This window comes from Eumetopias jubatus, unplaced genomic scaffold, assembly GCF_037043125.1.
Source record: "Eumetopias jubatus isolate StellerSeaLion01/CBP00866 unplaced genomic scaffold, mEumJub1_p1.0 scaffold_5, whole genome shotgun sequence".
NCBI classification, from domain to species: domain Eukaryota; kingdom Metazoa; phylum Chordata; class Mammalia; order Carnivora; family Otariidae; genus Eumetopias; species Eumetopias jubatus.
The window spans coordinates 78243074-78266204 of NW_028274811.1; the positions used below are offsets into that span (position 1 = coordinate 78243074).

At 35.4% G+C, this 23131-nt stretch overlaps 1 long non-coding RNA gene across 1 annotated transcript in view; it reads left to right on the top strand.

Annotated features, from left to right (window-relative positions):
- The window catches only part of LOC114202726 (uncharacterized), a 75121-nt gene that overhangs the window by 22413 nt on the left and 29577 nt on the right, over positions 1-23131 (top strand). The window contains exons 2-3 of the long non-coding RNA XR_003607848.2: positions 2363-2461; positions 3372-3459. This is a non-coding gene — a long non-coding RNA (uncharacterized LOC114202726). The remainder of the gene's footprint in view (positions 1-2362; positions 2462-3371; positions 3460-23131) is intronic.

The following is a 23131-nucleotide window of genomic DNA, read 5'->3' on the forward strand; positions in this document are numbered from 1 at the left end:
AACCCTGAAAGCACACATTTGAATGTATGATTAATGAAAATAGATCTAATTGGTATTACTCTACCATCATCTACTCACGTTAATGTTTACATAGGTCTTAGTATTGTTTCTGAATATAAAAATAAAATGTGGTATGAGAGCTGTAAAGATATTTGACAGGTTATTTGAAAGAATGAAGATATAAAAATGCAAATGAATTAGGATCTATTTCATTATTTTTTCATAGATTGAAGAAAGACAGTTTTTGAGTGAGTGTTTTAGAAGCTTGTGATAATAGGGGTGGCTCGATTAACTTTGAGTCCTCGGAAGAGTGCTGTGTTTGACACAAAAGGCACAAGATTTTACTTCTTTATTTCCCACTTCACCCAGTATCACTGGATAAAGTTTTGAGGATGATGGATAAGAATCAAGGGAGTATAGTAATTATATACATTCTAAATATCCGTGGAGAAGAAGAAAGATAGCTGGGGAGAATTCCTCACAAATTACTTTTGACTCTTGCCTTGGGACCCATAGGAGAGGTTTAGAAAAAGCCAAAAAAAAAAAAAAAAAATCTATCTGATTCCTGTAGATTTGGAGTCAGAATAGGAACACCTTTACCAAAGTTTAATTATTGCTGTGTATAATATTGCTTTCTCTTTAGGAATGTTAACACCAAAGGCTGAAGTTGAAAAATCTCTAACCCTTGTGTGATTAAAACTGCTTATTAATTGTAACACTAATTGCAGAGTTTCCACACCTGATTCTTTGAACTATCTAAAGTCATTGGTGCTCCTGAGTTTCCACAGCTCTCCTTATGTGCCGCTGATGTGTAAGGCCTTTGGGACAATGGTAAACATTCTAGAGATTTAATAATAGAATACAAAAAAAAAAAATACTGTTTTCCTTTTACATCAACTTTTCAGTGTTTCCCCTTCGAATGTTTTTTCTATAACCTCCACCTGCTCCTCTTTATAACACCTCCTCTTCATTACATCCTATAAAGTGACTATGTCCTTGGTTAGTTTATCAAACATTCATTTTAAGTTGCTTATCTTCTTGTCAGTATTTTAATAAGGCCTCAGGGATTAATGTAAATGCTATTGTTATGGTTAATTTTATGTGTCAACTTGGAGGGTGTTTGGAGATGAGATTAACATTTAAATTGATGAATTTTGGGTAAATCAGATTGCTCTCTATAAAGTAGGTGGGCCTCATGTAATCAGTAGAAGGCCTGAATAGAACAAAAAGATCAACCTCTCTCAGAAGGAAGGAATTCTTTAGCAAACTCCTTTGGACTTCATCTGCACCATTGGCTCTTCTCTGTCTTGAACCTGGTGTTTCACACTGCGAATTTTGGCCTCACCAATCTCCATAATCGTGTGAGCCAACTTTTTATAATAAATCTCTCTCTGTCTCTTTCCCTCTCCCTCTCTCTCTCCCTCCTCTGTCTCTCTACATATTTAGCTTATTAGTTCTGTTTCTCTGGAGAACCCTAATACAGCTATCATATAGAATTTGGCTATTCAAATGAGATAAAAGTGCTTTTCAGAAAGTTAACCATGATTACATTGTTAGCTTCTCTCCATGGTTATATCTAGGTCCTTAAATTCTCTCTGCTTGGATAGCAGAGCCTGCTTAATGGAGAAACTATATCACTAACTTCATTGCCAGGGCAGCTTAATGACTACATAGCAGCTATCTTTCTCAAGAAAGTGACAATGAAAGCAGGTTTTTTAATATTTGAAATATCAAAAGACAGCATTAGCAAATGGGAAAGGAAGAAAGAATTTATAATGACTATAAATATTAATATCACCTGTTTTAGGGAAAAAAGAGACAATATTAGGTATAGAATAGCTTGATAAACAGGGCACTAAAGTCACTATTAACACTTGACTTTTCTTTCAAATTTTCCTGGTAAATACGTTTCTAGCTGGTAGAATCAGTGAGAATATGCAATGAAATTTTAAAATTTATTTTTTTTACATAGTTGTGGTCTTAATTCTCCAAACAAGCAGCGTGCATACTTACTGTATAAGAGAATTTTTGGGGTGCCTGGGTGGCTCAGTTGGTTAAGCGACTGCCTTCGGCTCAGGTCATGATCCTGGAGTCCCAGGATCGAGTCCCACATCGGGCTCCTTGCTCAGCAGGGAGTCTGCTTCTCCCTCTGACCCTCTTCCCTCTCGTGCTTTCTATCTCTCATTCTCTCACTCTCAAATAAATAAATAAAATCTTTTAAAAAAGAGCATTTTTGGCTCTACAGTGTTGCTAAGGTATACTTCCAAAGTAGGACTCTGCCATCAGAATACACTGGAAAATTATTCAGTCCTTTAAGTTCTTGTGGATTTTAGAGAACAGTAATCTATTTTTTTTTTTTCAGAAGTGTCCAGAAGTGTTCCTCAGAAAAAATGTGCAGAGGTAGCGAGTTTCTTGATAAAAAGTTTCTTCATAAATCTATACTGAGGACTTATGCTTCCAGGTAAGGTCTTACTTCCCTCCAAAAACAACTAGAAAATTTGACAAAACATTTGTTTTCAGATACTGGGTGGCAGACAGCACAAGACTGTGAGAGAAGAGAAACAAGAGAATTAACTGCTCTCAATCACTCTGGCTTTCTCCCTACAGGTGATTTTTGAAATCCTAGAGCAGGGAAGACCAACACAGAAGATCTAGTTTGTAGTTTGGAGAAACCATGTTGGCTAGAATATTGGAAGCAGATTACCAGTGAGGAGAGAGTTACACAGAGAAATCTGCATAAGGATCCTTTGGAGTCTTAGGCTGAATACCAATGTGTGTGTGTAAGGTTAAACTCCATGAGAGCAGGCAAAGAAAAATTTCAGAGGAAAGAACAATTGCCAGGTAACTGTAAGCCAAACAATTGCTGTACCTGAAACAGGGCCATAGATCCTTCTGAAACCCAGCAACCACAGTGAAGAAACCTCATTAAATATATAGGGCATTTAGTAGAGATGCAAGGCCGTGCTTTAGTAATTGGGCTGAACTACTCCTCTAGAATAGATTACTATAGACTGAGGTCAGCAAACTAAGAACCAAATCTGACCCTCGGTCTGATTTTGTAAATAAAGTTTTATTGGAACACGGCTCTTCTCATTCATTTACATATTATCTCTGGAGGTTTTTGTGTTAAAACACCAGAGTTGATTAGTTGAGATAGAGACCATTCAGGCTGCAAAACTTAAAATAGATGCTGTCTGGCCTTTTTACAAAAACTTTGTTGATTCCTCCTTTAAACTCACCCTGAACGGTAGGATTTTCATACAATTCAACAGTCTGTTAAAATCCAACATTGTTAAAAGTCAGTCAACAACATTCAGTAATCAACAGTTGGAAGTTTCCAATGACTGTCATCCAATCAAAACTTTTTTTAGGTTTCAACCAAGATGGCACCATGGAGAGATCCAGAATGCTCTTCTATAGACACACAGGTGGTTGAGAAAACACAAACATCAAAAACAGGTAGGAAAGACTGAAGACACATTCTTTACCAACCTTACTTAGTCTAGGGTCCATGAGACCTACAACACTACAGCAAACAAAAGAGCAGTTGCTAATGAGCACAGAGGCACTCCCAGCAGACATACTCCACCCCTTCCACCAGCTCAGTGTAGAGGGAGCAGGCAAAATGGCCCATCTCCCAGTCTTTCCCTGGAAGGGTTACATCGGCGTTTTGAAAGCATTGCCTAAGTTGTCTTCTAAGTTAGCTTATATCAAGAAATACAGGTACTATTTTTGTTCCTATTTTTATCATTAGATTTTGGAACTTTTGTGATTTTTATTGTCACATATATGTCCCCATAGTGATTTTAATGAACTTTAGGAGATGGAGATACCCTTAGAACTTGCCTCATAAGTGAGAGATTTACTATATTTATTTTTGACCTTTGTTTTATTGGAATCATTATTGCCCTAAATTTTAAAATTGTGCTATATTCATCCTACTAAGAGGGGTTCTCAAGTTAATTAATAAGTTCATGCCTATTCCATTTAGATTTCCTCCCATCTTCCCATGGTATGTTGGAAAGATAATCTATATCTATATATCTATAAAGATAATCTATATATCTATAGATATATCTATAATCTATAATGCTTCAGCTAAATATTATTAGACAATTTTACTTTAATTTACTTTACATGTTTAATATACTTACATGATTAATTGTATTCAGTTTATATTTTAATAAAACATTATTTTTATGATTTTATTTATGTATTTATTTATTTATCTATATATTTTTTATCATGATAAGTGTACTCTTTAATCTCCTTCCCCTATTTCCCTTATCCCCCAGCCCACATCCCTTCTGGTAACCATAAGTTTGTTCTCTATAGTTAAAAGTCTCTTTCTTGAGTTGTCTCTCTCTCTCTCTTTTTTTCCTTTGCTCATTTGTTTGGTTTCTTAACTTTCACATATGAGTGAGGTCATATGGTATTTGTCTTTCTCTGAATGATTTATTTTGCTTAGCATTATACTCTCTAGTTCCATCCATGTTGTTGCAAATAGCAAGATTTCATTGTTTTTTTATGGCCGAATAATATTCCATTGTGTATATATATACCACATCTTTGTTACCCATTCATCTATTGATGGACACTTGGGCTGCTTCCATATTTTGACCATTGTATATAGTGCTGCAATAAACATAGGGGTGTATGTATCCCTTTGTATTAGTGTTTTTGTATTCTTCAGGTAAATATCCAGTAGTGTGATTACTGGATTATAGGGTAGTTCTATTTTTAACTTTTTGAGGAATCTCCATATCGTTTTCCACAGTGGCTGCACCAGTCTGCATTCTACCAACAGTACAAGAGGGTTCCTTTTGCTCCACATCACCCCCAAAACTTGTTATTTCTTGTATTTTTTATTTTAGCCGTTCTGACAGGTGTGAGGTTTTTTGTAGTTTTGATTTGCATTTCCCTGATGATATGTGATGTTGAGCATGTGTCTTAGCCATCTGTATGTCTTCTTTGGAGAAATGTCTGTTTATGTCTAATTGAATTATTTGGTTCTTGGCTGTTGAGTTTTATAAGTTTTCTATATATTTTGGATACTAACCCTTTATCAGATATGTCATTTGCAAATAATCTTCCATTTCGTAGGTTGCCTTTTAGTTTTGTTGATTGTTTCCTTTTCTGTACAGAAACTTTCTATTTTGACGTAGTCTACATAGTTTATTTTTACTTTTATTTCCCTTGCCTCAGGAAACATATCTAAAAAAATGTTGTTACGGCTGATGTCAGAGAGATTACTGCCTGTGCTCTCTTCAAGGATTTTTTATGGTTTCAGGCCTCACATTTAGGTCTTTAATCCATTTTGAGTTTATTTTTGTGTATGCTTTAAGAAAGTAGTCCAGTTTCATGCATCTGCATGTTGCTGTCCAGTTTTCCCAACACCATTTGTTGAAGAGACTATCTCTTTCCCATTGGATATTCTTTCCTGCTTTGTCAAAAACTAATTGACCATATAATTGTGGGTTCATTTCTGAGTTTCCTGGTCTATTCCATTGATCTATGTGTTTATTTTTGTGCCATACGATACTATTTTAATTACTACAGCTTTGTAATATAGCTTGAAATCTGGAATTGTGATACCTCCAGTTTTGTTTTTCAAGATTGCTTTGGCTACTCAAGGTCTTTTGTGGTTACATACGTTTTAGGATTATTTGTTCTAGTTCTGTGAAAAATGCTATTGGTATTTAGATAGGGATTGTGTTAAATTTGTAGATTGCTTTGGGTAGTTAATATAACACTCCAATTTTCACTGGATTACATGATTCAGGTACTCTTACCTGAAAGTTTAAGCTACTTATATTTAAACTTTTGCCATTATTTTATTTCAACATTAGGCTGTCTTCAAAAAGTTCATGATACCTAACTGGAATATGATATATTAAATGGCCCTAGACCCTAGTGTAAAAGACATTTTTGTATCAAGTTCTGGCATTTTGTTTGAGCTTTAACAATGCAAATTATAGCATTGTACTGCAGTTCTGAGATGTACTAAAAAACAAGAGGCATAAGGCTAATTGTACCAGGTGGTGCATTTCATTTGTAATGACAAAGCTTATTACTACACAAAATGAGTTTACTGTAAAAGAATGTTAAGAATTCCTATCTAGTGCATCACCAATTTCTTTAATTATCCCCGTTAATGTGCCTTCAGTAGCAATACATGGTGCTGACAAGCTACCCAGAGTTAAATATTTAATTAATACTATGCATTTCTTATTAAAGGAAGTATTTAAATAAAGCACAGGGAACTTTATATCCAATAATCTTCAGTTATGTGAATGAAGATTAAAGTACATATTCTCTCTTAAGGAAGTTGATAGTAACTGCTGAGTTTCTTTAATAATAAAAATTGGATTCAACAAAATATAAACAACACAAATAATTGTATGTTTAAGAGACCCAACATTTTAGTGTGTTAATTACTTTCAAAGATACATGCCTCAAAGCTTCTTTACATGCTGAGGAACATATTGAGGAATTATAAACATGTCCTGTAAAATATGTTGTCATATATCCTCCAGTAACTGGGTTTCAGGAAAGCCTGCCCAAGGCTTAAGAAAAAAAATTAAAGAACTTAAAGAGTTATCTGTCTAGACCCCTGGGTGGCTCAGATGGTTAAGCGTCTGCCTTCGGCTCATTTGATGATCCCAGGGTCCTGGGATTGAGTCCCGCATCGGGCTCCCTACTCCTTGGGAGCCTGCTTCTCCCTCTGCTTCTCTCTCTCTCTCTCTCTCTCTCCCTCCCTCTGTCTCTCATGAATAAATAAATAAAATCTTTAAAAAAAAGAGTTATCTGTCTATATCAAAAGCAGTAGTTCATTGGTTAAATGAATTATGGTAACCTAGTGAAATACAGAAATTAAAATGCATATAATAATGTGTAACCAGTAGAATAGTACTTCAGGATAAAAAGAGTATAGATGAATGTAATATGTATGTATATGTATATATACAATGTGGAGAAAATGAGAGAATGAAAGAGAGAGAGAGAGAGAGAGAGACTGACTGATTCCTTAGCACCTGAAAGAATTTTAACCAAGTGGTAACAAGCATCATCGGGGTAGTGGGGTTCTGTGTTCTTATTTTTCTTCTTATGCTTTAAAAATATTTTTAAATTTTCTTTATGAATATATATGACTATTATAATAAGACAATGACAATTGCAAACATTTTTCATTAATGATCATAAAGAAAATATATTTATTATTAATAACCATACTAATAATTGCTTATTTCAATGGAAAAAAATCTTTGTTTTTCTTCCTAAAATTAGGCAAAAATATTAACCAGTTAGTACTATATCTCCTAGATTTTATAATAAGATATTATTATATGTTATAATTATGATGCCTCCTAATCTACCTGCTCCATTTTATACCCATTCTTCTATTTACCTCCAAGAAAGGAATCTTGTAATTCTTTTATATCTTATCCCATATGTTAATCTCATAAATGAGTATGAAGTTTGTGGTGGATGCTCGGTATGCTTCCAGGAAACACTCATTCTGTTAGAAACCAGTAGTGTTGCATGATAATGACTGGCAGCTGAGTGCTTCTCCCAGAAATGCTTTGTTTGAAGAGAGTTGAGCTCCTCAAGGCTCCAGATCCCTCCCCAGGAGTGGCCAGCATCCAACTATGGCTAATGTAGAGAAACAGAGGGCTAGCTGCTGTGCCTTGACTTAGGAATTCTCTGAAAGGCCATCCTCATCTTAGATCAACTATGGGGTTGTCTGATGCTTGTGTACCCAGTTCTTCTTTCTTGTCTTCCCAATCCTGCTGCATGTACACCCTCATAGATATCGTCCTGAGAATATGGCTCAATGCACTTCCTGCATGCACATCATTGTCTCTGGGCTTATTTTGCAGGGAACATGTCAAACTGATTATACAAAATTGCTTCCAGTGAATATTTACTGGAATTACACAGGAAATCCTAAGGACCTATGTTATGAAGGAGAGCCTATTTTCAGTTCAAATTCCCCGTGAGAAAAATATCTTTCTCTTGCCTTCAGAGTTAACATGGCAAAGGACCCTGAAGTAAGTAGGGCATTTCAGGATAGAGGCAGTTGTAGCCTAAGCAGACAGACAGACACTATTTCTGTGGAAAACAAGTAAAGCTGTCAGTCAGCATATCGCGGAACATCTCAGAGGGAAGCAAATTCTCTGTGGAAATAAACTGATGTAGATTCTACTTAAAGCGAACTGTGGGTTTTTTTTTTTTTTTTTCATTTCAAAGGCTAAGTATTTAGTGGTAATGGCTCATAAAATCATTGTCAGAAGGAAAAGGATTAGCAGAGTTGGGATAATTTAATTGAATTCAATTAAAGAAATACTTATTAAATTCGTACTATATTTTTCTAGCACTGTTCTGATGCTGGGAAGAGAGCAGCAAAACACATAGAGTAAAAAAAAGAAGAACAAAATCTACTTCACTACTGATGATAAGCATTAAGGAGAAAAATAAAACCAGGAAAAGGAATGCATAATGCTGTGTGGAGTTTGAGATTTAAATAGGATGAAGAAAGGAGTAGTAGGTCTTTGACTTAACACCTGAATGAGTTGATGGAGTGAGCCATCATGTTATCTATGGGAAGAAAATGAAAGATGGAATTTTAGAAAAGATTATAATAGAGACTTTATGAGGATGGACATGACTTAACATTTCCTCACTTTCTTAATGAGGTGAAATGCAGAGCTCCTTACCTATTCCTCACTGTTCAAACCCCTCACTGTTTGAAATCCTCAGCTGGTCCTGTCTCACATCCCCACAATTCTTGAAGCCTGCTAGCTAAATTTAAATATTATTCAGTCTTAAAAAAGAAGGAAATCCTGCCATTTTTGATAGTGTGGATGAACCCGGAGGACATTATGTTTAGTGAAATAAACCAGACACAAAAAGACAAATATTACATGATATCATTTATGTGGGAACAAAAAAATATTGAACTTAGTAGAAAGTTAGTTGCCAGGGGCAAGGAGGTGAGAGAAATGAAGGGATGTTGGTCATAAGGTACAAACTTTTAATTATAAGATAGATAAATTCTAGAGATCTAATGTACAGTGAGGAAGGTATAGTTAATAATCTATTGTATACATGAAATTTGCTAAAAGGTTAGATCTTCAGAGTTCTCACCCCCTCACACACACATATACTTTATTTCCAGGGTTTCAGATTTCTTAATAAAACTTTTTTCTTCATAGCACTCTGTTTTAAGAAATTCTTCTAGACACAGTTCTATAATTTCCTGTGCTACTTCTGAAACATACTTGTCTTTTAACATTCACAATTCAGGTATCCTAAATGGATAAAACCAGATATGCGCTACACCTTATATATGCCATCTTAATTCTGGTTGTTTCTGCCTGAGTTTCTTAAATCTCCACAATTTACTTTCCTTCCTAATGCATCCTTCACTATCTTATCCCCTCTTTCATCTATCTCTTTGGGTAATTTTTGCATCCTTAGTGAATCCCATCCTTGACACTTTCTTTCATGATTCAGGTTGGCTCGTGGCCCAGGAGACAGCAAGTTATACTGGGTTTTCTAATATACTTCAAAAGCCCTAAATTGCATTCTGACATCAAAGAGCCATAGAATGATAGAATGACAGCCCTAGATTGTACTTTGAGAACTCATCTAGTTTAATCCCTCTCCTTCTAAAAGGTTAATAATTGCAGTCTAGGTAATGGCTATTGTATTCATTTTTTTTTTCCTTTTCCTTTCACTCAAGCCAACATGGATGGCATTTCCCCCATCTCACAAGTTACCTTATTCCAATATTTAAATTCTCACAGAGGACTACTTCTTTTTTTTCTTTTTTTAGGAAATACACATTTCCTTAGTATTTTTTCTTGCTCAAGCATTCTGAAAACATGAGAAACAATTTGTTAGTACCGCTGTCATATAATGGCATTAACTTTATAAGATGGTCATTATTGTATTGAGATATCTCCACTGGTAGAGTAGGTACAAAGTTCATGGTCTGCAAACACAAATTCCCAAAGTAAAATTTTACTTTTCATAAGTATACTTAGGTACTGGGTTCCCAATTATGCTTTTATTAGAAAATTAGTGCCAACTTAAGGTAAAATCAGTTCTGTCTGTCTTTGTCTCTGCGCCCCCTTCTCTCTATTCTAGTGGTTAGGTAATCAGTCAAGACGGTATTTTCCCTTCTCTTCCATTGTTTTCCCCCGTCTCTTCTGGGTTTGGAAGGTGGGTGAGGTGGGCAGGGACTTACATGCCAACAAGTTGAATCTCCTTTTGTTGGCTCTGTAGTTCACCAGGTGAGTGCTGTTACCTTTATTCCACAGAGAAGCCTCTTTAGACCTACTTTTCTACTCTCAGCCTCTCATCCTGGGGATACAGAATACTTGGAGATATTATCTCATACTATTTCAGATTCAAAAGAAAATGGTGGTGGTGGTGTGCACAGAATGAGTGTTTCTTTTATTCCTTGTTTTTGCTTTATTTGCAAAATAAATTTATTTGTGTCCTTGTGTTTCTCATAATATAGAAGACACTACTTTTCTTGACCCCAGAATTTGTAAAAAGTATATGGATTTATCTCCTGAACACCTACTTCCTCAAGAGACCTGAAGGATAGGGGAAGATGCAGGTATGAACATCTTGTATGAATATCCACTTTGATCCTCAGTGTTTTGCTACATATCATGCTATTTTCTCTTTTTGGGGTTGGAAAAATGACTTTTTATCCTTCAGGCTATAATTTATAGTAAAAAACTTCATGTGCTAAGTCATCCAGATCTGACAGGGATGTGCGTGCTGGCTAAGGTTCTGTTCTTGAGACATCACGTGGCTCTGCAGTCTGGTCCTGAGAGCTCTAAGTCATCCTGAATATCTGCTGTAGGACTTCTCCCACAGTCTTGCTCTTCCCTCAAAGTACTGCCTCTTTCCATTTGCCCAAAGTCACCAAACTTAAAACCTGAAATGATTCTTTCAGAATTAGTATTTCTTCTCCACTCAGGCATTTTGTTCTTTTAGCTATTCAGACTTTCAGATAGAGATTATACATCACCAAGACTCAGGATCATTTATGTTTACGTATAGGAACTTTGTTTTGTTTTGTTTTGTGGTGAAGTTATGCTTTGCATAATAACCCTTTTGAAACCTAGATGAGTTCCTTTACATGTCATAGTGTCTATCTCATAATGAATTATAGTAGCACAAACTCAGGGGTACAAAAATGTCATAGTCTTTATTTCTATATAACAGAAATAATGGTTCTGTGACTATGAAACCTCTATTTTCCCCAGAAAGAAGAAACTTAATGTAGTAATTTCCAAACACTATACCATTTTGGATTTTTTTTTTTTTGAGAGAGAAAGTATGGAGGTGAGGGGCAGAGGGAGAGGGAGAGAGAGAGAGAATCTTAAGCAGGCTCCATGCCCAGCACAGGGCCAAATGTAGGGTTTGATCTCATGACCCTGAGCTGAAATCAAGAGTTAGACACTTAACTAACTGAGCCACCCAGGTGCTCCTTATTTTGGAAATTAAAACCAATCTTGGAAACTTAAGTTTAAAAAACAAAACAAGACTTTCTCTTTGTTTTATTGTATGAAAAACAAACTTTTTGTTATGTCTCTTTATTTTCTAGCTTTGAATACATTTATTTACCATGAATGATATGGACTTCATGTATACTGTATTAAGTATATGCTATGAAATATGTACTATATCTCTCTATCAGTCTCTCTATCCTGAGTATGTGTGAATGGCTGTGTATGATATGAGTTAGAATTCTGAAGCTACAATTGCTCTGGTTCAGTCTAGAGTGGTGTTAGTGTCCACACAATGCAGTCTTGTAGTCCAAAGTAATTTCCAAAAACTTACGTTCTTAATTCATATTTCTCAAATATGCAGAAGGAAAAACAATGCTCGGTGCATATATGCACCACTGATTTCACTCCAAAGCTGCTCTTGTACCTTCTTCTTTACTCTTCTTTACCTCTCAAAAGAAAGAAACTCTAGCAGCCCCATCCCTAGCCTTCAGGGCTCACACAGAGGCCATCAGGTTCTGTAGTCTGTGTGCTTAGTATAACATCATATTGTTGTTGTACACATTCCAGCCTGTATTTATAACATACTGAAGCCCAGACTAGTGTTTTTTAATGAAGAAATCCAACCAACGAAATGCATTTTCTCTTCTCACATAGTGAGAATAAGACTACTCTAGTTTTTAAAGTCAAACTTTAGTTTTGAAATAAAAGAGAATATTATTTGTAAACAGATTACTGAATAATGACCATGGCTGATCATTCATTTTGGATTTTTTTATTCCAAAAAAATTCTGAATTGTTTATATTACTTTCCTATATGTGAGGTCTTACGGTGGTATATCATCTCACTAATGACTCTGATCAAATTGTGAATGTTAGTGAAAGGTTGGCATACCACTTTTATCCAGCAGAGAAATAACTGAAAGAGAAAGATGGAATAACAATTTTGGCATAGCAAATACAAAATAATTTATCTTAGCTCATTTTAGTTGTTATGCTCTTCAATTAGATTGGTGTCAACAGCTTGCTTCTGTTGCAGCAAGACCCTGGGAAATTTTCACTGATTGTTACCAATGGGTTTTCTTGCGAACATTGCCCCAGAAAGTGAGTTTGTGTGTGTGTGTGTGTGTGTGTGTGTGTGTGTGTGTGTGTTTCTCCTCCATTGGTATTGATAGCCACTGGTGTTTTCCTTATTTATTAGCCCATCATTTATAGAACTGTTCTTAATCCTTCAGTATTACTGCAAATATATTTGCTAGACTGGGCATTTTGCCTATTTATTTTCATTTTTATTACTTGTACAGCATCCAGCATCCCAAAATGTATTGAGAGAGTATCCTTATAAATCATTAATTATTCTTATACTTTAGTTTAATGTTAATTTTATTAAAAATGTAGCTGGGCCAAAAAAAAATATTGCTGGGTGCCTCTTGATGCTCCAGGTCTACCTTAAAAATAGTTTCAATTATCTTTTACATTTTTAACCTTTTTAAAAAGTTCCCTATCTAAAACAAATTTTGCTGTATCCCATGCATTTTGACTCCTCTCATTCTCATCTAACAACTCTGCTAGGTCTGCCTGACAGTGTTATCAGACTCTTGTCTTTCATATGTCTGAGCCAATGACATTCTATTACTATACTGTTTATGAACCATTTGGGCAAGGAGGTAGAAGAATGTACCCTGAGAGATATTTTCCCTGCCATCACTATGTGAAAGCAGCCCTATCTGTTCCCATTATGGCCACCTACCCCTGCCAAGATAGTGCTCCTTTTCTTGCCTGCTGATTCCTTTGCACAGGATTCCAAAATGACCAAGTAGGAACCATAGCTTATGGGAATCTTGCTGTAACTATGCAGAAAATATTCTCCCTTTAGAAATAACACCTTCTGTATACCTAAAGGCCAAAGGGTCAGGGACAGGAATCACAAAGAGAATCAGTGGGAGGGATGCTAAGCAGGGTGTGCAGGCAGGATTTGGCCTCCATGACTCATCCCCTAGTGTTATACCTGTGCCTATAGGTATACTAGGCAAAAGGGAGTTAAAGTTACAGATGAAATTAAAGTTGCTAACCTTAAAATATAGAGATTATCCTAGATAATCCTGATGGGTTTTATATGGTCACAAGGTCCTTAAAAGCAAAAGAGGTAGGTAGAAGAGTCACTCAAAAAGGTGTGATGGCAGAAGAGGTGAGCGATATATTTGAAGCGTGAGAGACTCAACCCACTGTAGCTGGTTTTGAAGATGGAGGAAGGGGACTACCAGCTAAGGAATGAAGGTGGCATCCAAACCCTGGAAATGACTCCGCTCACAGCCAGTGAGGAAAAGAACTTCAGTCCTACAAATGCAAGGGACTGAGATCTGCCAACAATCTAAATAAGCAAGGAAATATATTATTCCCTAGGTCTTCCAGAAAGGAATACAGCCCTATTGACATTTTGATATTAGCCTGGTGCGAATTTTATCATACATCTGAACTACAAAACTCTAAGATGTTAAATTTGTGGGGTTTTTTAAGTCTCCCTTGGCATATTTAAAAAGAAAAATTACCGTTGTTATACTTTTTAAAAATAAGATATGGAAGCAGTCTCTATAAAGACAGAAGCTAATACAGAGCATCCTTCAATGAGTATTTAAACAAAGTGTCCTTCAATATGTATTTAAACATACACAACCTTAAGCTAAATACGAAAATTATATTTTACAAATATAATTCTAACACAGCCAACAGGGAAAATAAACTCAAATGAAAACAAAACACAATAACTAAAAGTTTTGTGTTCAAATGTCATTTTCAGTCATGATTTTTATAAAGGAAAACATTATGTAACTGTTAAAAAGGCCATGCAAATTTATATATATATATATATATATATATATATATATATATATATATATATACACACATATATAGCCTTAGGAGGAACAAACAGCTAATTGGTCTGACAAATATGTGGAGTGTTCATTTTTTGGTTTGAGTTGATATGTATCTGAAAGATAATATACTTAGGAATTAATGGTCACTTTGTGTTGACAGTACTTTATTTTTTTAAATTTCTTTCTGTATTGTTTGAATGTTTTACAGTCATTACTATTTTATAATAAAATGAAAAGTCGGGTTCTGTATCTCTACACACAATAAGTGACAGAGTCATGCATACTACTTAGGATGGACTTTGTAGGGTCATATATTGCCTTGTTAAGTCACTTTGGTGAATCTTGCTATGACAGGCATATCTGATGAGTTTTATTTATTTTTTTTATAATTTTTTTTAAGATTTTATTTATTTACTTCACAGAGAGAGAGAGAGATCACAAGTCAGCAGGTAGGCAGGCAGGAGAGGGAGAAGCAGGCCCCCCGCTGAGCAGGGAGCCCGATGTGGGACTCGATCCCAGGACCCCGGGACCATGACCTGAGCTGAAGGCAGACGCTTAATGACTGAACCACCCAGGCGCCTTCCTCTGATGAGTTTTAGAGGCACAAAATTCTTAATTCATAAGAGACAGATACATTTGACAGAACTGGTTGGTAAATCTACACTGAAAATTTAATCACAGGGTAAGTGTGGAAATAAAGCAAATCAAAATAATGGTGTAATCTTAATGGCTAGTGCCACTGAACCATGATAGTTTGATGGTTCCACCATCACCGAAAGGATAGACCTATTTTCTGACCGACATGGTACTCAGGACACCAATAGACCATAGAGACAAACTGTCACATAGCGCTCTTAGATTCAAAACCCATTTCTCGTTCTTTCTTCATACAGAGTACGACAAAGTTATTAAATTTCAGTTATTATTTATTCTTTCCAAGTGTATAATGTACCCAATTATTACCAACTGTATTTACTTCAATTCACAAATTGTTTCTTAGAATGGGTGACATCTATGGGTAGATAATATGTTTTTCTTTAATAAGCTAAACTCTATTACTGATATTCTTTATTTTAGTGGATGCCCATTATTGCAAACTTTATATAAACTAAACATAAATATGTAATTTATTTACATTTAATTAAATTATTATGGTCCTTACATAGAGTATTGACAATAAAATTCTTTAGTTCATGGCTTATTTTTATCATAAATACATAAAATGCTACATTTTTATTGTGTTTAATTATTTTTCCTCTTCTCCCTCATCCCCAATAATATTCTTTTCCATATCACACAGGAGGAATCTTGCAAATATATTTAAAATATATCTTTAGATAAGAGTATACTTGAAAAAACATATTAGTTTGCTTTGCAATTTTATTTACATCAATCAAATTATGCTAAATAGTTTTCTCATTTTTTATACTCAGTGTTATGTTTTTAAGCATAATACTAGGACATAATACATTTTATTATTAGTTCCCTTTATGATGACAGCTCAGTTTTCTCCAACATTTGCCACCACAGACAAACAAAGAACATACTCAGGTACCCATTGGGGATTGCATATTAAAGCTAAACCTTGAGACACATACTTAATTTCATAAAAAGAAAATTCAGAAATCTCTCTAGAGCAGTGGTACTGATTTATGGTCTTACTGGCAGTAAATGTTTCCATTTTTCTATATTCCATTAGCACTTGTTATTATTCAATAATTTCACACATGTACTTATCATTTGATAATTTCTTCATATACTTGTTAGCTTATGTAATACTTTTTTACTTCTATGGTAATGCTTTTGGGGAATTTTTAAGAAGTGATAAATATGAAGATAAGTCATAACATGTTTTGAGCAACAGACAGACCAGTACATATTTAGTCATCATTTGACCTGAATCTCAGTACCACACACAATCTTACACTTTGATAATTTTGAAGTGTCACTCTTTGGATATGGAATGGATATCTGTTTGGTTTGTTTAAATATAAGTCTGTATGGTTTCCCTCCATATATTTCAAAAAGTACAGCATATTCAAAGGAAATAAAAATATGTCCAAAACTTATTTTATTTTGGGTAGGTGTCTAGATCATGATACATTTGCCTAGGACAAAGGTAGTAAACAAGATGGGATTTTAGAATAACAGGTGAAAATTGGTAAACCAGAATAGATGGTCATGCTACCTTGAAAAACATTAAATTTCTTTCCGACTGCCTATGTGATTGCTTTTCTGTGACGTGTGTTTGTTTCCAGGCACTGTCTGTGAAGTGTGGAGGGTCAGTGGAAGAAGTTAGCTAAAGGCACTCCAGTTAGATCTTGTCTGTCTGAGGGCCGGCGTATGCTGGGATCAACAGTGTCTGCAGCAGTATTGCTCGATAAGCATCTCATGATTCAAAAGGATGTGAACTTATAGATTATTCATTACCGAGAAGGGATATCCAGGCTTCTCTTACTTATCTAAGCTTTCTGTGGCATTATTTCTCAGGTTATTATCAGTACAGATGATATAAATCAGTAGATAATTCTTCTTGGCCTTTCCTAACCAACACAGCAGTTTTTGAATTCCAGTGACAGAGATAAATAGGGAGGTGGAAAGGTAGGCTGCAGAATTGTTGTGAATTGTGAATGTAGCTACTTTGCCCTGCCCTGTTTGGATTTACTATTTTGTACCATTTAGGACAAAATGCTTGCTGATAAAAAAAAATCTGAGAAAGTCATTAGATAAAGATAGTTCAGGGATTCTGGGGACATCGATGCAACTGACTGAACAGCAAACTTTCTTAGGCAAAACATATACAAATAAATCATAAGAATAGTTTCTTTTTTAATTTCTATAATTTGCCAATGAGTTATAACTTATAAAACATCCAGATATATCAATTCTAGGTAACCTTTTCTGGTTTTTGTTTTTACCAATACATACATACATACATACATACATACATTCATACATACATACATACACAAATATGTCTGTATTCATTTGCAGAATTATTGACTCATATTTCAGCAGACTTCTTTAAGTTACTGAATTACTTATAATGAATAGCACCGTTATTTGACTAAATGGTCACCAGGGGTCTGCAAGACTCAATATAAATTCTCTAAAGAATAGTTCACATTAGGAATGTGCTGATCTTTGACTTGGGAGGTGGCACTTTTGATGTGTAAATCCTTACTATTGAAGATGGGATCTTTGAGGTCAAACCCACAGCCGGAGACACCCACTTAGGTGGAGAAGACTTTGACAACAGGATGGTCAACCATTTTATTGCAGAGTTCAAGCGCAAACATAAGAAGGACATCAGTGAAAACAAGAGGGCAGTTCGTCGTCTCTGTACTGCTTGTGAACGTGCAAAATGCACACTTTCTTCCAGCACGCAGGCCAGTATTGAGATTGATTCTCTATATGAAGGAATCGACTTCTATACCTCTATTACTCGTGCCCGGTTTGAAGAATTAAATGCTGAACTGTTCCGTGGCACTCTGGACCCTGTAGAGAAAGCCCTTCGGGATGCCAAACTAGACAAGTCTCAAATCCACGATATTGTGCTGGTGGGTGGTTCTACCCGTATCCCCAAGATTCAGAAGCTTCTACAAGATTTCTTCAATGGGAAAGAACTGAATAAGAGCATCAACCCTGATGAGGCTGTTGCTTACGGTGCAGCTGTCCAGGCAGCCATCCTTTCTGGAGACAAATCTGAAAATGTTCAAGATTTGCTGCTGTTGGATGTCACTCCACTTTCTCTTGGCATTGAAACTGCTGGAGGAGTCATGACTGTTCTTAGCAAGCGTAATACTACTATTCCTACCAAACAGACACAGACCTTCGCTACCTACTCTGACAACCAGCCTGGTGTGTTCATTCAGGTGTATGAAGGGGAGCGTGCCATGACCAAGGATAACAACCTACTTGGCAAGTTCGAACTCACAGGCATCCCTCCTGCCCCTCGTGGCGTTCCTCAGATTGAAGTCACTTTTGATATTGATGCTAATGGTATCCTCAACGTCTCTGCTGTGGATAAGAGCACAGGGAAAGAGAACAAGATCACCATCACTAACGACAAGGGCTGCTTGAGCAAGGAAGACATTGAGCGCATGGTCCAGGAAGCTGAGAAGTACAAAGCTGAAGATGAGGAACAGCGGGACAAGGTGTCTTCCAAGAATTCACTTGAGTCTTATGCATTCAACATGAAAGCAACTGTTGAAGATGAAGAACTTCAGGGCAAGATCAATGATGAGGACAAACAGAAGATTCTTGACAAGTGCAATGAAATCATCAATTGGCTTGATAAGAACCAGACTGCAGAGAAGGAAGAGTTTGAACACCAGCAGAAAGAACTGGAGAAAGTCTGCAATCCTATCATTACCAAACTGTACCAGAGTGCAGGGGGCATGCCAGGAGGAATGCCTGGAGGCTTCCCTGGTGGTGGAGCTCCTCCATCTGGTGGTGCCTCCTCTGGACCCACCATCAAAGAGATTGATTAAGCCAACCTGAGAATAGGTCTAGCATTGTTCCACAAAATATTCGAAGGACCCAAATTTGTAGCAAATTCCATGGCAGTTTTAATGTTGAGCTGCTATAGTATAAATAAACTGGGCATTCTTGATACTTGAATATGAAAAACGTGCACAGGGAAAGGAAATGAACATTGCACTTTATAAGCACTGTTATTGTTAAGTGGAAAATGCAATGTCTTAAATAAAACGGTATTTAATTGGCACCATAAAAAAAAAAAGAATAGTTCACATTAATGTCACTGTTAAATCCATTCTCTCTCTCTCTCTCCTTCTTCCTTGCCCTCCCTCCCTCTCCCTCTCCTCCTCTGCCCCACCCCCAGCCTGGCTGAGCAGAGGAACAAATCACATAATAGCATTTAACACACCCCAGAAATTATATGATGTTAAAGAATCAACATTATTTCAAAATCAGTTAGAATTTTAATAAATCAAACAGTATTCTTCCAATAAAAACATACAGCTTCAAACTTTGTTAATAGTTTAGTACAGTTGGGCCCTGGAGAATAAGTTCTACAATTACACAGTGAGGTTAGAAGTACTTAAATGATAAAGATAAAAAGTGCTTAAATATTTTCTGCATTCAAATAATTTCTAGATTACTTTCAGCTTTATTTATAACTAATAAGCCATTTTAAAAACCTTTTTGGATGAAAGCAGTATGGCTAATCACATAAGCAAGAAAATACTTAATATTTTTATGAAATTGCAATCAATTTTCTATTCTGATTACATTTAAAAGATCTTTATAGTCATTCTCCAAGTTTCTAAACAAAGTGTGCTAACTTGACAATTAAGTGTGGTTCGTCTAAATTGTCAACTAATTAGAACTTTAGGATGTGTTTGGTACAAAATGGTGTTTTAAATTATTAGGATAATTAATCAAATTAATCCTATAACTTTCTAAATCTTCAGTTCATGCTATACTACAAAGAAACAGCCTTGATGATATATGGTATATACTCTTGCAAAATGTCAAATGGAAGGAATGTTCAAAGTTTTATTCTTATTGCACTAATATTGAATATAATTTTATATTTTAATATGATCAGTTTAAATACAATTATACATTTTAATGGTGGCTGGATCATTGCATGTAGTTTTATTGATTTTTATATGTTAATTCAAAATTTAGATGATATTAATGTTTTCCTTTTATTATCCAAATTTATCCTTCAATTTCTTTTACAATGTAATTGTACATTTACTAAAAATTTTATTTCATAGGATGACTTCCACTCCAAAGTTTCACCTTATACCTTTATTAAGAAAAAAAAACATTTTGCACTGATTTATTTTTCTACAGTACCCTCTTCAAAGAAAGTAGTTTAGTTATATTCCTTAATTTACAAGCTTCCTGAACTTCACTCCCCAATACCACTACCAAGAGTGCTCTGCCAAAAAATCACTTCAGCATAATGATTCTACAAAGGTAGGAAACAATTGTACCAATGCCCAGTGTATAGTGTGTATCATTCAGTGCATTCCTTTTGTAGATCAAGGCAATGGCATTAAAAAATGTTTGTGATTATATGAAGAACCCACAAAAAAATAGTATTCAAACTAAGAGTCTTAATATGGTTCCAGTATTTTTCATGTAGGCATGCTTTGGTAGAAAAGGGAGATAATATTTTTTTTTTTTAATTTTTTTCGATTTTATTTATTTGAGAGAGAGAGACAGAGATAGTGAGAGAGCACAAGTGGGGAGGAGAGGAAGAAGCAGGCTCCCCACAGAGCAGGGAGCCCGATGCGGGACTCGATCCCAGAACCCCGGGACCATGACCCGAGCCGAAGGCAGACGCCCAACCGACCGAGCCACCCAGGCGCCCAAGGGAAATAATATTTAAAAGAACACTGTGAGCTTACTATGGTTAGTTTATTAATCCAGCATCCCATTCAAATATATTATTGAATGTGGAATGTACTCCAGAAATCCTAGGCCCAACATTGGATGTGTCCTCTCTGCTTCTTATGTGATTATTCTCTACTTTAATGAATTTGTAACTTACCTGTCTATAGTGAAAAAATAAATATTAAGGCTGTTGAAAATGAAAATTTAAAAACATCCACCAGGGGGACCTGGGTGGCTCAGTCATTAAGTGTCTGCTTTTGGCTTAGGTCATGATCCCAGGGTCCTGGGATCCAGCCTGACATCAGGCTCCCTGCTCAGTGGGAAGCCTCCTTCTCTCTCTCCCACATCCGCTGCTTGTGTTCCCTCTCTCGCTGTGTCTCTCTCTGTCAAATACATAAATAAAATATTTAAAAAACAAAAAAAATCCACCATACCCATCCTACCATTGGTTGATCTAAAACTAAAAGTAAGTATTAAGTTGTTAAAATAAAAGAAAAATAACAGTATAAAATAACTTATCCAATACACATGCCATAGATAAAAATCTTTGATATAAAAATAATCATTTTCAGTGTCTGTATGCTTAGGCCATTGACATTTAATTGTTCATGACCGGCTCACTTATAGGGCAACATAATATATGTGCACTGTTTATTACAATGTCTTGTGGAAGTACTTTTTATTTGAGTAGACATTCATTCACTCCACCAAACTTGCAAAGGAAATGTTGGTCCTCATAGGATTTTTTTCGAAAGAATTAAGAAAAATAATTAATGCATTTAGAGATTAGTTTAGACAAAAAGGCAAACCTTAGTACTTTTCTATGCCTAAGGAGACAGAATTTTTACTGAACAAAAGGTAAAAACCTTTAATTTATAATAAAAGTATGATTAATCTATTGGATAACTGAAAATAGGAGGATTATTTTGACTTAGCAGATATTAACTCAAAGAGACCATTTAACAACTGAGCATAAATACAGATGTAATTCATGATAGCTAGGGCTGGCTGACCTTTGTGAACACATTAAAAATCATAAGTTTCAAAGCCACAAGACAGATTTGAGAAGAGTCAAGCCATTGTCTTCCCTTCTCCATCTAAAAAGTTCAGTGTCCAGCAAAAGAACAAAATGAAAATATATATAATCATAGTTGGATATCATCTAGGAAATGTTATTTAACATACCTTTTAAATGCTATAAAAATGCATTGCTTTCAAATGTCATTTTTTATTTTGAAAGAGAAATAGCAATATTCAATTTCCTTTATAATTAAAGGGCATGATTGGAACTATAACCAAGATGTTAAAAATGGGCTTTGACTATTTAAGTAAAAAATAAGTGATATTAAAATAAACTATTCATATTTTGACCATTATTCTTTTATCCTACACTTAAAACCCATATCTACAAATAAGAGTTATAAAGTTGAAGAAAAATTGACTGAAGAAAACAGAAAATGGAAGAAGGTAGTACTGCTGATATTTTGGCATATGGTTGCATCTTTAGTCTCTAGGAGTTCTCTAGATGCCTTTTCCTTTTCTCCAGAAGTATTTCACATAGCACTTACGTATTGCAAACTTACAATGAGTAAGACTAACAGCAACTTCTGCGAAACTTGCCTTCTTCAAATTCAAGTCCAAAATTTGGTGTGGTCAGTATTACCTCCAGAACAGGCAGATCACCTCATGTTTTACAAAGAACCAAACAAGTGGATTAAACCGTTAAAATGACAAGATGCTCTTGTTAAAATTTTTTGTTTTGAAATAATTATAGACACAACAATTTGCAACAACGTCACAGAGAGTTTCACACCATTTACCCAGCTTCCCCCAAAATAACAACTATTAAATGGTAAACTGAGGCATATTAAAATTTTCAAGAGTTTATTTGAGCAAACCTGAATTTGAATGGGGTAGTGCCAAACTGAACGTTGTTAGGAGCTCTTTCACTGGGGGCTAGGGGAAAGGTTTTTGTAGAGGAGATGGGGAAGCGGAGTAAGGAAATTATTTGTTGGTTACTGCTTAAACAATTACCTTATTTTGGAAAGACTAGTGGGCTGTTTGTGATTGGTTGTTCTCAAATTTTGTTTTCCTTGGACCAAGTGCATTGACTCTACCTTAGGTTTTGGATTTCCTATATAGGCTACCAGGCATCAGAACCACCTCAGGCTAATGACCTCCTTGATTAATTAATTTAACACATCGCACAGAAACTGTAGAATATTATCAACATCAGAAAATTAAACAATGTCACACTACTATTGACTAGACAGCAGATCTTAATGGAATTATACCACTTTTCACATGCATACATATGTTTGTGGCTGTGTGTATGTGTTTCTTTGAAAT